Here is a 12,500-nt window from a genome sequence, read left to right on the forward strand (position 1 = left end):
ATTTTGCTATTCAAGTACAAGTTTATTTCTCATCTGTTTGACTTTATTCAACTCTAAGATCATTGGCTCTTCTGGGTGACATAAAAGCTGACCGTCCTAGAAAGAAATACCTTCTTGTTCCCACCTGCTAGAGTTGAATTCATGTTGGATGATATTTACAGGAATAAGACCAGCACACACTTACATTTACCAAGTGGGTTAGGCAGCTGCTTCCTAATATGCCACCGGAACAACGGAAGTGGATTGAGCCATGCCTCGTTCAGGTAACCCCAGTCTCACAATGGTGCGCAACTGGAGTCAGAAGTTATTTCCAGGAAGTGAGATGACTGACTTTATTGAACAAAATACTTGTCAGAAGTGGGATTTGAACCCACACCTCCTTTCAGAGACCAGAACACCCAACTAGGGAAGAATTTTCATCTTGAGTCTGGTGCCTTGGACCGCTCGGCCATCCTGACATCCTGAGTATTAGGAGAGAAGACTGAAAGGTACATGCAATCACCCCGAATATACAAGTCATTTTGCTATTCAAGTACAAGTTTATTTCTCATCTGTTTGACTTTATTCAACTCTAAGATCATTGGCTCTTCTGGGTGACATAAAAGCTGACCGTCCTAGACAGAAATGCCTTCTTGTTCCCACCTGCTAGAGTTGAATTCATGTTGGATGATATTTACAGGAATAAGACCAGCACACACTTACATTTACCAAGTGGGTTAGGCAGCTGCTTCCTAATATGCCACCGGAACAACGGAAGTGGATTGAGCCATGCCTCGTTCAGGTAACCCCCAGTCTCACAATGGTGCGCAACTGGAGTCAGAAGTTATTTCCAGGAAGTGAGATGACTGACTTTATTGAACAAAATACTTGTCAGAAGTGGGATTTGAACCCACACCTCCTTTCAGAGACCAGAACACCCAACTAGGGAAGAATTTTCATCTTGAGTCTGGCGCCTTGGACCGCTCGGCCATCCTGACATCCTGAGTATTAGGAGAGAAGACTGAAAGGTACATGCAATCACCCCGAATATACAAGTCATTTTGCTATTCAAGTACAAGTTTATTTCTCATCTGTTTGACTTTATTCAACTCTAAGATCATTGGCTCTTCTGGGTGACATAAAAGCTGACCGTCCTAGAAAGAAATGCCTTCTTGTTCCCACCTGCTAGAGTTGAATTCATGTTGGATGATATTTACAGGAATAAGACCAGCACACACTTACATTTACCAAGTGGGTTAGGCAGCTGCTTCCTAATATGCCACCGGAACAACGGAAGTGGATTGAGCCATGCCTCGTTCAGGTAACCCCAGTCTCACAATGGTGCGCAACTGGAGTCAGAAGTTATTTCCAGGAAGTGAGATGACTGACTTTATTGAACAAAATACTTGTCAGAAGTCGGATTTGAACCCACACCTCCTTTCAGAGACCAGAACACCCAACTAGGGAAGAATTTTCATCTTGAGTCTGGCGCCTTGGACCGCTCGGCCATCCTGACATCCTGAGTATTAGGAGAGAAGACTGAAAGGTACATGCAATCACCCCGAATATACAAGTCATTTTGCTATTCAAGTACAAGTTTATTTCTCATCTGTTTGACTTTATTCAACTCTAAGATCATTGGCTCTTCTGGGTGACATAAAAGCTGACCGTCCTAGAAAGAAATGCCTTCTTGTTCCCACCTGCTAGAGTTTAATTCATGTTGGATGATATTTACAGGAATAAGACCAGCACACACTTACATTTACCAAGTGGGTTAGGCAGCTGCTTCCTAATATGCCACCGGAACAACGGAAGTGGATTGAGCCATGCCTCGTTCAGGTAACCCCCAGTCTCACAATGGTGCGCAACTGGAGTCAGAAGTTATTTCCAGGAAGTGAGATGACTGACTTTATTGAACAAAATACTTGTCAGAAGTGAAATTTGAACCCACTCCTCCTTTCAGAGACCAGAACACCCAACTAGGGAAGAATTTCCATCTTGAGTCTGGCGCCTTGGACCGCTCGGCCATCCTGACATCCTGAGTATTAGGAGAGAAGACTGAAAGGTACATGCAATCACCCCGAATATACAAGTCATTTTGTTATTCAAGTACAAGTTTATTTCTCATCTGTTTGACTTTATTCAACTCTAAGATCATTGGCTCTTCTGGGTGACATAAAAGCTGACCGTCCTAGAAAGAAATGCCTTCTTGTTCCCACCTGCTAGAGTTTAATTCATGTTGGATGATATTTACAGGAATAAGACCAGCACACACTTACATTTACCAAGTGGGTTAGGCAGCTGCTTCCTAATATGCCACCGGAACAACGGAAGTGGATTGAGCCATGCCTCGTTCAGGTAACCCCAGTCTCACAATGGTGCGCAACTGGAGTCAGAAGTTATTTCCAGGAAGTGAGATGACTGACTTTATTGAACAAAATACTTGTCAGAAGTGGGATTTGTACCCACGCCTCCTTTCAGAGACCAGAACACCCAACTAGGGAAGAATTTTCATCTTGAGTCTGGCGCCTTGGACCGCTCGGCCATCCTGACATCCTGAGTATTAGAAGAGAAGACTGAAAGGTACATGCAATCACCCCGAATATACAAGTCATTTTGCTATTCAAGTACAAGTTTATTTCTCATCTGTTTGACTTTATTCAACTCTAAGATCATTGGCTCTTCTGGGTGACATAAAAGCTGACCGTCCTAGAAAGAAATGCCTTCTTGTTCCCACCTGCTAGAGTTTAATTCATGTTGGATGATATTTACAGGAATAAGACCAGCACACACTTACATTTACCAAGTGGGTTAGGCAGCTGCTTCCTAATATGCCACCGGAACAACGGAAGTGGATTGAGCCATGCCTCGTTCAGGTAACCCCCAGTCTCACAATGGTGCGCAACTGGAGTCAGAAGTTATTTCCAGGAAGTGAGATGACTGACTTTATTGAACAAAATACTTGTCAGAAGTGAAATTTGAACCCACTCCTCCTTTCAGAGACCAGAACACCCAACTAGGGAAGAATTTCCATCTTGAGTCTGGCGCCTTGGACCGCTCGGCCATCCTGACATCCTGAGTATTAGGAGAGAAGACTGAAAGGTACATGCAATCACCCCGAATATACAAGTCATTTTGTTATTCAAGTACAAGTTTATTTCTCATCTGTTTGACTTTATTCAACTCTAAGATCATTGGCTCTTCTGGGTGACATAAAAGCTGACCGTCCTAGAAAGAAATGCCTTCTTGTTCCCACCTGCTAGAGTTTAATTCATGTTGGATGATATTTACAGGAATAAGACCAGCACACACTTACATTTACCAAGTGGGTTAGGCAGCTGCTTCCTAATATGCCACCGGAACAACGGAAGTGGATTGAGCCATGCCTCGTTCAGGTAACCCCAGTCTCACAATGGTGCGCAACTGGAGTCAGAAGTTATTTCCAGGAAGTGAAATGACTGACTTTATTGAACAAAATACTTGTCAGAAGTGGGATTTGTACCCACGCCTCCTTTCAGAGACCAGAACACCCAACTAGGGAATAATTTTCATCTTGAGTCTGGCGCCTTGGACCGCTCGGCCATCCTGACATCCTGAGTATTAGGAGAGAAGACTGAAAGGTACATGCAATCACCCCGAATATACAAGTCATTTTGTTATTCAAGTACAAGTTTATTTCTCATCTGTTTGACTTTATTCAACTCTAAGATCATTGGCTCTTCTGGGTGACATAAAAGCTGACCGTCCTAGAAAGAAATGCCTTCTTGTTCCCACCTGCTAGAGTTTAATTCATGTTGGATGATATTTACAGGAATAAGACCAGCACACACTTACATTTACCAAGTGGGTTAGGCAGCTGCTTCCTAATATGCCACCGGAACAACGGAAGTGGATTGAGCCATGCCTCGTTCAGGTAACCCCCAGTCTCACAATGGTGCGCAACTGGAGTCAGAAGTTATTTCCAGGAAGTGAGATGACTGACTTTATTGAACAAAATACTTGTCAGAAGTGAAATTTGAACCCACTCCTCCATTCAGAGACCAGAACACCCAACTAGGGAAGAATTTTCATCTTGAGTCTGGCGCCTTGGACCGCTCGGCCATCCTGACATCCTGAGTATTAGGAGAGAAGACTGAAAGGTAGATGCAATCACCCCGAATATACAAGTCATTTTGTTATTCAAGTACAAGTTTATTTCTCATCTGTTTGACTTTATTCAACTCTAAGATCATTGGCTCTTCTGGGTGACATAAAAGCTGACCGTCCTAGAAAGAAATGCCTTCTTGTTCCCACCTGCTAGAGTTTAATTCATGTTGGATGATATTTACAGGAATAAGACCAGCACACACTTACATTTACCAAGTGGGTTAGGCAGCTGCTTCCTAATATGCCACCGGAACAACGGAAGTGGATTGAGCCATGCCTCGTTCAGGTAACCCCAGTCTCACAATGGTGCGCAACTGGAGTCAGAAGTTATTTCCAGGAAGTGAGATGACTGACTTTATTGAACAAAATACTTGTCAGAAGTGGGATTTGAACCCACGCCTCCTTTCAGAGACCAGAACACCGAACAAGGGAAGAATTTTCATCTTGAGTCTGGCACCTTGGACCGCTCGGCCATCCTGACATCCTGAGTATTAAGAGAGAAGACTGAAAGGTACATGCAATCACCCCGAATATACAAGTCATTTTGTTATTCAAGTACAAGTTTATTTCTCATCTGTTTGACTTTATTCAACTCTAAGATCATTGGCTCCTCTGGGTGACATAAAAGCTGACCGTCCTAGAAAGAAATGCCTTCTTGTTGCCACCTGCTAGAGTTTTATTCATGTTGGATGATATTTACAGGAATAAGACCAACACACACTTACATTTACCAAGTGGGTTAGGCAGCTGCTTCCTAATATGCCACCGGGACAACGGAAGTGGATTGAGCCATGACTCGTTTAGGTAACCCCAGTCTCACAATGGTGCGCAACTGGAGTCAGAAGTTATTTCCAGGAAGTGAGATGACTGACTTTATTGAACAAAATACTTGCCAGAAGTGGGATTTGAACCCACACCTCCTTTCAGAGACCAGAACACCCAACTAGGGAAGAATTTTCATCTTGAGTCTGGCGCCTTGGACCGCTCGGCCATCCTGACATCCTGAGTATTAGGAGAGAAGACTGAAAGGTACATGCAATCACCCCGAATATACAAGTCATTTTGCTATTCAAGTACAAGTTTATTTCTCATCTGTTTGACTTTATTCAACTCTAAGATCATTGGCTCTTCTGGGTGACATAAAAGCTGACCGTCCTAGAAAGAAATGCCTTCTTGTTCCCACCTGCTAGAGTTGAATTCATGTTGGATGATATTTACAGGAATAAGACCAGCACACACTTACATTTACCAAGTGGGTTAGGCAGCTGCTTCCTAATATGCCACCGGAACAACGGAAGTGGATTGAGCCATGCCTCGTTCAGGTAACCCCAGTCTCACAATGGTGCGCAACTGGAGTCAGAAGTTATTTCCAGGAAGTGAGATGACTGACTTTATTGAACAAAATACTTGTCAGAAGTGGGATTTGAACCCACACCTCCTTTCAGAGACCAGAACACCCAACTAGGGAAGAATTTTCATCTTGAGTCTGGCGCCTTGGACCGCTCGGCCAGCCTGACATCCTGAGTATTAGGAGAGAAGACTGAAAGGTACATGCAATCACCCCGAATATACAAGTCATTTTGCTATTCAAGTACAAGTTTATTTCTCATCTGTTTGACTTTATTCAACTCTAAGATCATTGGCTCTTCTGGGTGACATAAAAGCTGACCGTCCTAGACAGAAATGCCTTCTTGTTCCCACCTGCTAGAGTTGAATTCATGTTGGATGATATTTACAGGAATAAGACCAGCACACACTTACATTTACCAAGTGGGTTAGGCAGCTGCTTCCTAATATGCCACCGGAACAACGGAAGTGGATTGAGCCATGCCTCGTTCAGGTAACCCCCAGTCTCACAATGGTGCGCAACTGGAGTCAGAAGTTATTTCCAGGAAGTGAGATGACTGACTTTATTGAACAAAATACTTGTCAGAAGTGGGATTTGAACCCACACCTCCTTTCAGAGACCAGAACACCCAACTAGGGAAGAATTTTCATCTTGAGTCTGGCGCCTTGGACCGCTCGGCCATCCTGACATCCTGAGTATTAGGAGAGAAGACTGAAAGGTACATGCAATCACCCCGAATATACAAGTCATTTTGCTATTCAAGTACAAGTTTATTTCTCATCTGTTTGACTTTATTCAACTCTAAGATCATTGGCTCTTCTGGGTGACATAAAAGCTGACCGTCCTAGAAAGAAATGCCTTCTTGTTCCCACCTGCTAGAGTTCAATTCATGTTGGATGATATTTACAGGAATAAGACCAGCACACACTTACATTTACCAAGTGGGTTAGGCAGCTGCTTCCTAATATGCCACCGGAACAACGGAAGTGGATTGAGCCATGCCTCGTTCAGGTAACCCCCAGTCTCACAATGGTGCGCAACTGGAGTCAGAAGTTATTTCCAGGAAGTGAGATGACTGACTTTATTGAACAAAATACTTGTCAGAAGTGAAATTTGAACCCACTCCTCCTTTCAGAGACCAGAACACCCAACTAGGGAAGAATTTCCATCTTGAGTCTGGCGCCTTGGACCGCTCGGCCATCCTGACATCCTGAGTATTAGGAGAGAAGACTGAAAGGTACATGCAATCACCCCGAATATACAAGTCATTTTGTTATTCAAGTACAAGTTTATTTCTCATCTGTTTGACTTTATTCAACTCTAAGATCATTGGCTCTTCTGGGTGACATAAAAGCTGACCGTCCTAGAAAGAAATGCCTTCTTGTTCCCACCTGCTAGAGTTTAATTCATGTTGGATGATATTTACAGGAATAAGACCAGCACACACTTACATTTACCAAGTGGGTTAGGCAGCTGCTTCCTAATTTGCCACCGGAACAACGGAAGTGGATTGAGCCATGCCTCGTTCAGGTAACCCCAGTCTCACAATGGTGCGCAACTGGAGTCAGAAGTTATTTCCAGGAAGTGAAATGACTGCCTTTATTGAACAAAATACTTGTCAGAAGTGGGATTTGTACCCACGCCTCCTTTCAGAGACCAGAACACCCAACTAGGGAAGAATTTTCATCTTGAGTCTGGCGCCTTGGACCGCTCGGCCATCCTGACATCCTGAGTATTAGGAGAGAAGACTGAAAGGTACATGCAATCACCCCGAATATACAAGTCATTTTGTTATTCAAGTACAAGTTTATTTCTCATCTGTTTGACTTTATTCAACTCTAAGATCATTGGCTCTTCTGGGTGACATAAAAGCTGACCGTCCTAGAAAGAAATGCCTTCTTGTTCCCACCTGCTAGAGTTTAATTCATGTTGGATGATATTTACAGGAATAAGACCAGCACACACTTACATTTACCAAGTGGGTTAGGCAGCTGCTTCCTAATATGCCACCGGAACAACGGAAGTGGATTGAGCCATGCCTCGTTCAGGTAACCCCCAGTCTCACAATGGTGCGCAACTGGAGTCAGAAGTTATTTCCAGGAAGTGAGATGACTGACTTTATTGAACAAAATACTTGTCAGAAGTGAAATTTGAACCCACTCCTCCGTTCAGAGACCAGAACACCCAACTAGGGAAGAATTTTCATCTTGAGTCTGGCGCCTTGGACCGCTCGGCCATCCTGACATCCTGAGTATTAGGAGAGAAGACTGAAAGGTACATGCAATCACCCCGAATATACAAGTCATTTTGTTATTCAAGTACAAGTTTATTTCTCATCTGTTTGACTTTATTCAACTCTAAGATCATTGGCTCTTCTGGGTGACATAAAAGCTGACCGTCCTAGAAAGAAATGCCTTCTTGTTCCCACCTGCTAGAGTTTAATTCATGTTGGATGATATTTACAGGAATAAGACCAGCACACACTTACATTTACCAAGTGGGTTAGGCAGCTGCTTCCTAATATGCCACCGGAACAACGGAACTGGATTGAGCCATGCCTCGTTCAGGTAACCCCAGTCTCACAATGGTGCGCAACTGGAGTCAGAAGTTATTTCCAGGAAGTGAGATGACTGACTTTATTGAACAAAATACTTGTCAGAAGTGGGATTTGAACTCACGCCTCCTTTCAGAGAGCAGAACACCCAACAAGGGAAGAATTTTCATCTTGAGTCTGGCGCCTTGGACCGCTCGGCCATCCTGACATCCTGAGTATTAGGAGAGAAGACTGAAAGGTACATGCAATCACCCCGAATATACAAGTCATTTTGTTATTCAAGTACAAGTTTATTTCTCATCTGTTTGACTTTATTCAACTCTAAGATCATTGGCTCTTCTGGGTGACATAAAAGCTGACCGTCCTAGAAAGAAATGCCTTCTTGTTCCCACCTGCTGGAGTTTAATTCATGTTGGATGATATTTACAGGAATAAGACCAACACACACTTACATTTACCAAGTGGGTTAGGCAGCTGCTTCCTAATATGCCACCGGGACAACGGAAGTGGATTGAGCCATGACTCGTTTAGGTAACCCCAGTCTCACAATGGTGCGCAACTGGAGTCAGAAGTTATTTCCAGGAAGTGAGATGACTGACTTTATTGAACAAAATACTTGTCAGAAGTGGGATTTGAACCCACACCTCCTTTCAGAGACCAGAACACCCAACTAGGGAAGAATTTTCATCTTGAGTCTGGCACCTTGGACCGCTCGGCCATCCTGACATCCTGAGTATTAGGAGAGAAGACTGAAAGGTACATGCAATCACCCCGAATATACAAGTCATTTTGCTATTCAAGTACAAGTTTATTTCTCATCTGTTTGACTTTATTCAACTCTAAGATCATTGGCTCTTCTGGGTGACATAAAAGCTGACCGTCCTAGAAAGAAATGCCTTCTTGTTCCCACCTGCTAGAGTTGAATTCATGTTGGATGATATTTACAGGAATAAGACCAGCACACACTTACATTTACCAAGTGGGTTAGGCAACTGCTTCCTAATATGCCACCGGAACAACGGAAGTGGATTGAGCCATGCCTCGTTCAGGTAACCCCAGTCTCACAATGGTGCGCAACTGGAGTCAGAAGTTATTTCCAGGAAGTGAGATGACTGACTTTATTGAACAAAATACTTGTCAGAAGTGGGATTTGAACCCACACCTCCTTTCAGAAACCAGAACACCCAACTAGGGAAGAATTTTCATCTTGAGTCTGGCGCCTTGGACCGCTCGGCCATCCTGACATCCTGAGTATTAGAAGAGAAGACTGAAAGGTACATGCAATCACCCCGAATATACAAGTCATTTTGCTATTCAAGTACAAGTTTATTTCTCATCTGTTTGACTTTATTCAACTCTAAGATCATTGGCTCTTCTGGGTGACATAAAAGCTGACCGTCCTAGACAGAAATGCCTTCTTGTTCCCACCTGCTAGAGTTGAATTCATGTTGGATGATATTTACAGGAATAAGACCAGCACACACTTACATTTACCAAGTGGGTTAGGCAGCTGCTTCCTAATATGCCACCGGAACAACGGAAGTGGATTGAGCCATGCCTCGTTCAGGTAACCCCCAGTCTCACAATGGTGCGCAACTGGAGTCAGAAGTTATTTCCAGGAAGTGAGATGACTGACTTTATTGAACAAAATACTTGTCAGAAGTGGGATTTGAACCCACACCTCCTTTCAGAGACCAGAACACCCAACTAGGGAAGAATTTTCATCTTGAGTCTGGCGCCTTGGACCGCTCGGCCATCCTGACATCCTGAGTATTAGGAGAGAAGACTGAAAGGTACATGCAATCACCCCGAATATACAAGTCATTTTGCTATTCAAGTACAAGTTTATTTCTTATCTGTTTGACTTTATTCAACTCTAAGATCATTGGCTCTTCTGGGTGACATAAAAGCTGACCGTCCTAGAAAGAAATGCCTTCTTGTTCCCACCTGCTAGAGTTGAATTCATGTTGGATGATATTTACAGGAATAAGACCAGCACACACTTACATTTACCAAGTGGGTTAGGCAGCTGCTTCCTAATATGCCACCGGAACAACGGAAGTGGATTGAGCCATGCCTCGTTCAGGTAACCCCAGTCTCACAATGGTGCGCAACTGGAGTCAGAAGTTATTTCCAGGAAGTGAGATGACTGACTTTATTGAACAAAATACTTGTCAGAAGTCGGATTTGAACCCACACCTCCTTTCAGAGACCAGAACACCCAACTAGGGAAGAATTTTCATCTTGAGTCTGGCGCCTTGGACCGCTCGGCCATCCTGACATCCTGAGTATTAGGAGAGAAGACTGAAAGGTACATGCAATCACCCCGAATATACAAGTCATTTTGTTATTCAAGTTCAAGTTTATTTCTCATCTGTTTGACTTTATTCAACTCTAAGATCATTGGCTCTTCTGGGTGACATAAAAGCTGACCGTCCTAGAAAGAAATGCCTTCTTGTTCCCACCTGCTAGAGTTTTATTCATGTTGGATGATATTTACAGGAATAAGACCAACACACACTTACATTTACCAAGTGGGTTAGGCAGCTGCTTCCTAATATGCCACCGGGACAACGGAAGTGGATTGAGCCTTGCCTCGTTCAGGTACCCCCAGTTTCACAATGGTGCGCAACTGGAGTCAGAAGTTATTTCCAGGAAGTGAAATGACTGACTTTATTGAACAAAATACTTGTCAGAAGTGGGATTTGTACCCACGCCTCCTTTCAGAGACCAGAACACCCAACTAGGGAAGAATTTTCATCTTGAGTCTGGCGCCTTGGACCGCTCGGCCATCCTGACATCCTGAGTATTAGGAGAGAAGACTGAAAGGTACATGCAATCACCCCGAATATACAAGTCATTTTGTTATTCAAGTACAAGTTTATTTCTCATCTGTTTGACTTTATTCAACTCTAAGATCATTGGCTCTTCTGGGTGACATAAAAGCTGACCGTCCTAGAAAGAAATGCCTTCTTGTTCCCACCTGCTAGAGTTTAATTCATGTTGGATGATATTTACAGGAATAAGACCAGCACACACTTACATTTACCAAGTGGGTTAGGCAGCTGCTTCCTAATATGCCACCGGAACAACAGAAGTGGATTGAGCCATGCCTCGTTCAGGTAACCCCAGTCTCACAATGGTGCACAACTGGAGTCAGAAGTTATTTCCAGGAAGTGAGATGACTGACTTTATTGAACAAAATACTTGTCAGAAGTGAAATTTGAACCCACTCCTCCTTTCAGAGACCAGAACACCCAACTAGGGAAGAATTTTACCCTTGAGTCTGGCGCCTTGGACCGCTCGGCCAACCTGAGTATTAGGAGAGAAGACTGAAAGGTACATGCAATCACCCCGAATATACAAGTCCTTTTGTTATTCAAGTACAAGTTTATTTCTCATCTGTTTGACTTTATTCAACTCTAAGATCATTGGCTCTTCTGGGTGACATAAAAGCTGACCGTCCTAGAAAGAAATGCCTTCTTGTTCCCACCTGCTAGAGTTTTATTCATGTTGGATGATATTTACAGGAATAAGACCAACACACACTTACATTTACCAAGTGGGTTAGGCAGCTGCTTCCTAATATGCCACCGGGACAACGGAAGTGGATTGAGCCATGCCTAGTTCAGGTACCCCCAGTCTCACAATGGTGCGTAACTGGAGTCAGAAGTTATTTCCAGGAAGTGAGATGACTGACTTTATTGAACAAAATACTTGTCAGAAGTGGGATTTGAAGCCACACGTCCATTCAGAGACCAGAACACCCAATTAGTGAAGAATTTTCATCTTGAGTCTGGCACCTTGGACCGCTCGGCCATCCTGACATCCTGAGTATTAAGAGAGAAGACTGAAAGGTACATGCAATCACCCCGAATATACAAGTCATTTTTTTATTCAAGTACAAGTTTATTTCTCATCTGTTTGACTTTATTCAACTCTAAGATCATTGGCTCTTCTGGGTGACATAAAAGCTGACCGTCCTAGAAAGAAATGCCTTCTTGTTCCCACCTGCTAGAGTTTAATTCATGTTGGATGATATTTAAAGAATAAGACCAACACACACTTACATTTACCAAGTGGGTTAGGCAGCTGCTTCCTAATATGCCACCGGAACAATGGAAGTGGATTGAGCCATGCCTCGTTCAGGTAACCCCAGTCTCACAATGGTGCGCAACTGGAGTCAGAAGTTATTTCCAGGAAGTGAGATGACTGACTTTATTGAACAAAATACTTGTCAGAAGTCGGATTTGAACCCACACCTCCTTTCAGAGACCAGAACATCCAACTAGGGAAGAATTTTCATCTTGAGTCTGGCACCTTGGACCGCTCGGCCATCCTGACATCCTGAGTATTAAGAGAGAAGACTGAAAGGTACATGCAATCACCCCGAATATACAAGTCATTTTTTTATTCAAGTACAAGTTTATTTCTCATCTGTTTGACTTTATTCAACTCTAAGATCATTGGCTC

General features: G+C 43.3%; 13 non-coding genes across 13 annotated transcripts; all 13 read right to left on the reverse strand.

The window, feature by feature from the left end:
- Window positions 1-349: 349 nt before the first annotated feature.
- On the reverse strand, window positions 350-458 carry TRNAL-CAA (transfer RNA leucine (anticodon CAA)). The gene is made up of 2 exons: window positions 421-458; window positions 350-395 (listed from the first exon to the last, which is right to left on the reverse strand). It is a non-coding gene; the product is annotated as a tRNA-Leu (tRNA).
- Window positions 459-868: 410 nt separating this feature from the next.
- Window positions 869-977, reverse strand: TRNAL-CAA (transfer RNA leucine (anticodon CAA)). Its single transcript has 2 exons — window positions 940-977; window positions 869-914 (listed from the first exon to the last, which is right to left on the reverse strand). It is a non-coding gene; the product is annotated as a tRNA-Leu (tRNA).
- Window positions 978-2,423: 1,446 nt separating this feature from the next.
- On the reverse strand, window positions 2,424-2,532 carry TRNAL-CAA (transfer RNA leucine (anticodon CAA)). The gene is made up of 2 exons: window positions 2,495-2,532; window positions 2,424-2,469 (listed from the first exon to the last, which is right to left on the reverse strand). It is a non-coding gene; the product is annotated as a tRNA-Leu (tRNA).
- Window positions 2,533-3,460: 928 nt separating this feature from the next.
- Window positions 3,461-3,569, reverse strand: TRNAL-CAA (transfer RNA leucine (anticodon CAA)). Its single transcript has 2 exons — window positions 3,532-3,569; window positions 3,461-3,506 (listed from the first exon to the last, which is right to left on the reverse strand). It is a non-coding gene; the product is annotated as a tRNA-Leu (tRNA).
- A 928-nt stretch (window positions 3,570-4,497) lies between these two features.
- TRNAL-CAA (transfer RNA leucine (anticodon CAA)) lies at window positions 4,498-4,606 on the reverse strand. The gene is made up of 2 exons: window positions 4,569-4,606; window positions 4,498-4,543 (listed from the first exon to the last, which is right to left on the reverse strand). It is a non-coding gene; the product is annotated as a tRNA-Leu (tRNA).
- A 409-nt stretch (window positions 4,607-5,015) lies between these two features.
- TRNAL-CAA (transfer RNA leucine (anticodon CAA)) lies at window positions 5,016-5,124 on the reverse strand. The gene is made up of 2 exons: window positions 5,087-5,124; window positions 5,016-5,061 (listed from the first exon to the last, which is right to left on the reverse strand). It is a non-coding gene; the product is annotated as a tRNA-Leu (tRNA).
- A 409-nt stretch (window positions 5,125-5,533) lies between these two features.
- On the reverse strand, window positions 5,534-5,642 carry TRNAL-CAA (transfer RNA leucine (anticodon CAA)). Its single transcript has 2 exons — window positions 5,605-5,642; window positions 5,534-5,579 (listed from the first exon to the last, which is right to left on the reverse strand). It is a non-coding gene; the product is annotated as a tRNA-Leu (tRNA).
- Window positions 5,643-6,052: 410 nt separating this feature from the next.
- TRNAL-CAA (transfer RNA leucine (anticodon CAA)) lies at window positions 6,053-6,161 on the reverse strand. Its single transcript has 2 exons — window positions 6,124-6,161; window positions 6,053-6,098 (listed from the first exon to the last, which is right to left on the reverse strand). It is a non-coding gene; the product is annotated as a tRNA-Leu (tRNA).
- Window positions 6,162-7,089: 928 nt separating this feature from the next.
- On the reverse strand, window positions 7,090-7,198 carry TRNAL-CAA (transfer RNA leucine (anticodon CAA)). The gene is made up of 2 exons: window positions 7,161-7,198; window positions 7,090-7,135 (listed from the first exon to the last, which is right to left on the reverse strand). It is a non-coding gene; the product is annotated as a tRNA-Leu (tRNA).
- A 1,446-nt stretch (window positions 7,199-8,644) lies between these two features.
- On the reverse strand, window positions 8,645-8,753 carry TRNAL-CAA (transfer RNA leucine (anticodon CAA)). The gene is made up of 2 exons: window positions 8,716-8,753; window positions 8,645-8,690 (listed from the first exon to the last, which is right to left on the reverse strand). It is a non-coding gene; the product is annotated as a tRNA-Leu (tRNA).
- Window positions 8,754-9,162: 409 nt separating this feature from the next.
- TRNAL-CAA (transfer RNA leucine (anticodon CAA)) lies at window positions 9,163-9,271 on the reverse strand. The gene is made up of 2 exons: window positions 9,234-9,271; window positions 9,163-9,208 (listed from the first exon to the last, which is right to left on the reverse strand). It is a non-coding gene; the product is annotated as a tRNA-Leu (tRNA).
- A 410-nt stretch (window positions 9,272-9,681) lies between these two features.
- TRNAL-CAA (transfer RNA leucine (anticodon CAA)) lies at window positions 9,682-9,790 on the reverse strand. Its single transcript has 2 exons — window positions 9,753-9,790; window positions 9,682-9,727 (listed from the first exon to the last, which is right to left on the reverse strand). It is a non-coding gene; the product is annotated as a tRNA-Leu (tRNA).
- Window positions 9,791-10,717: 927 nt separating this feature from the next.
- TRNAL-CAA (transfer RNA leucine (anticodon CAA)) lies at window positions 10,718-10,826 on the reverse strand. The gene is made up of 2 exons: window positions 10,789-10,826; window positions 10,718-10,763 (listed from the first exon to the last, which is right to left on the reverse strand). It is a non-coding gene; the product is annotated as a tRNA-Leu (tRNA).
- Window positions 10,827-12,500: the final 1,674 nt, after the last annotated feature.

The sequence above is a fragment of the Rhinoderma darwinii genome, chromosome 4 (genome assembly GCF_050947455.1).
Source record: "Rhinoderma darwinii isolate aRhiDar2 chromosome 4, aRhiDar2.hap1, whole genome shotgun sequence".
NCBI lineage: Eukaryota > Metazoa > Chordata > Amphibia > Anura > Rhinodermatidae > Rhinoderma > Rhinoderma darwinii.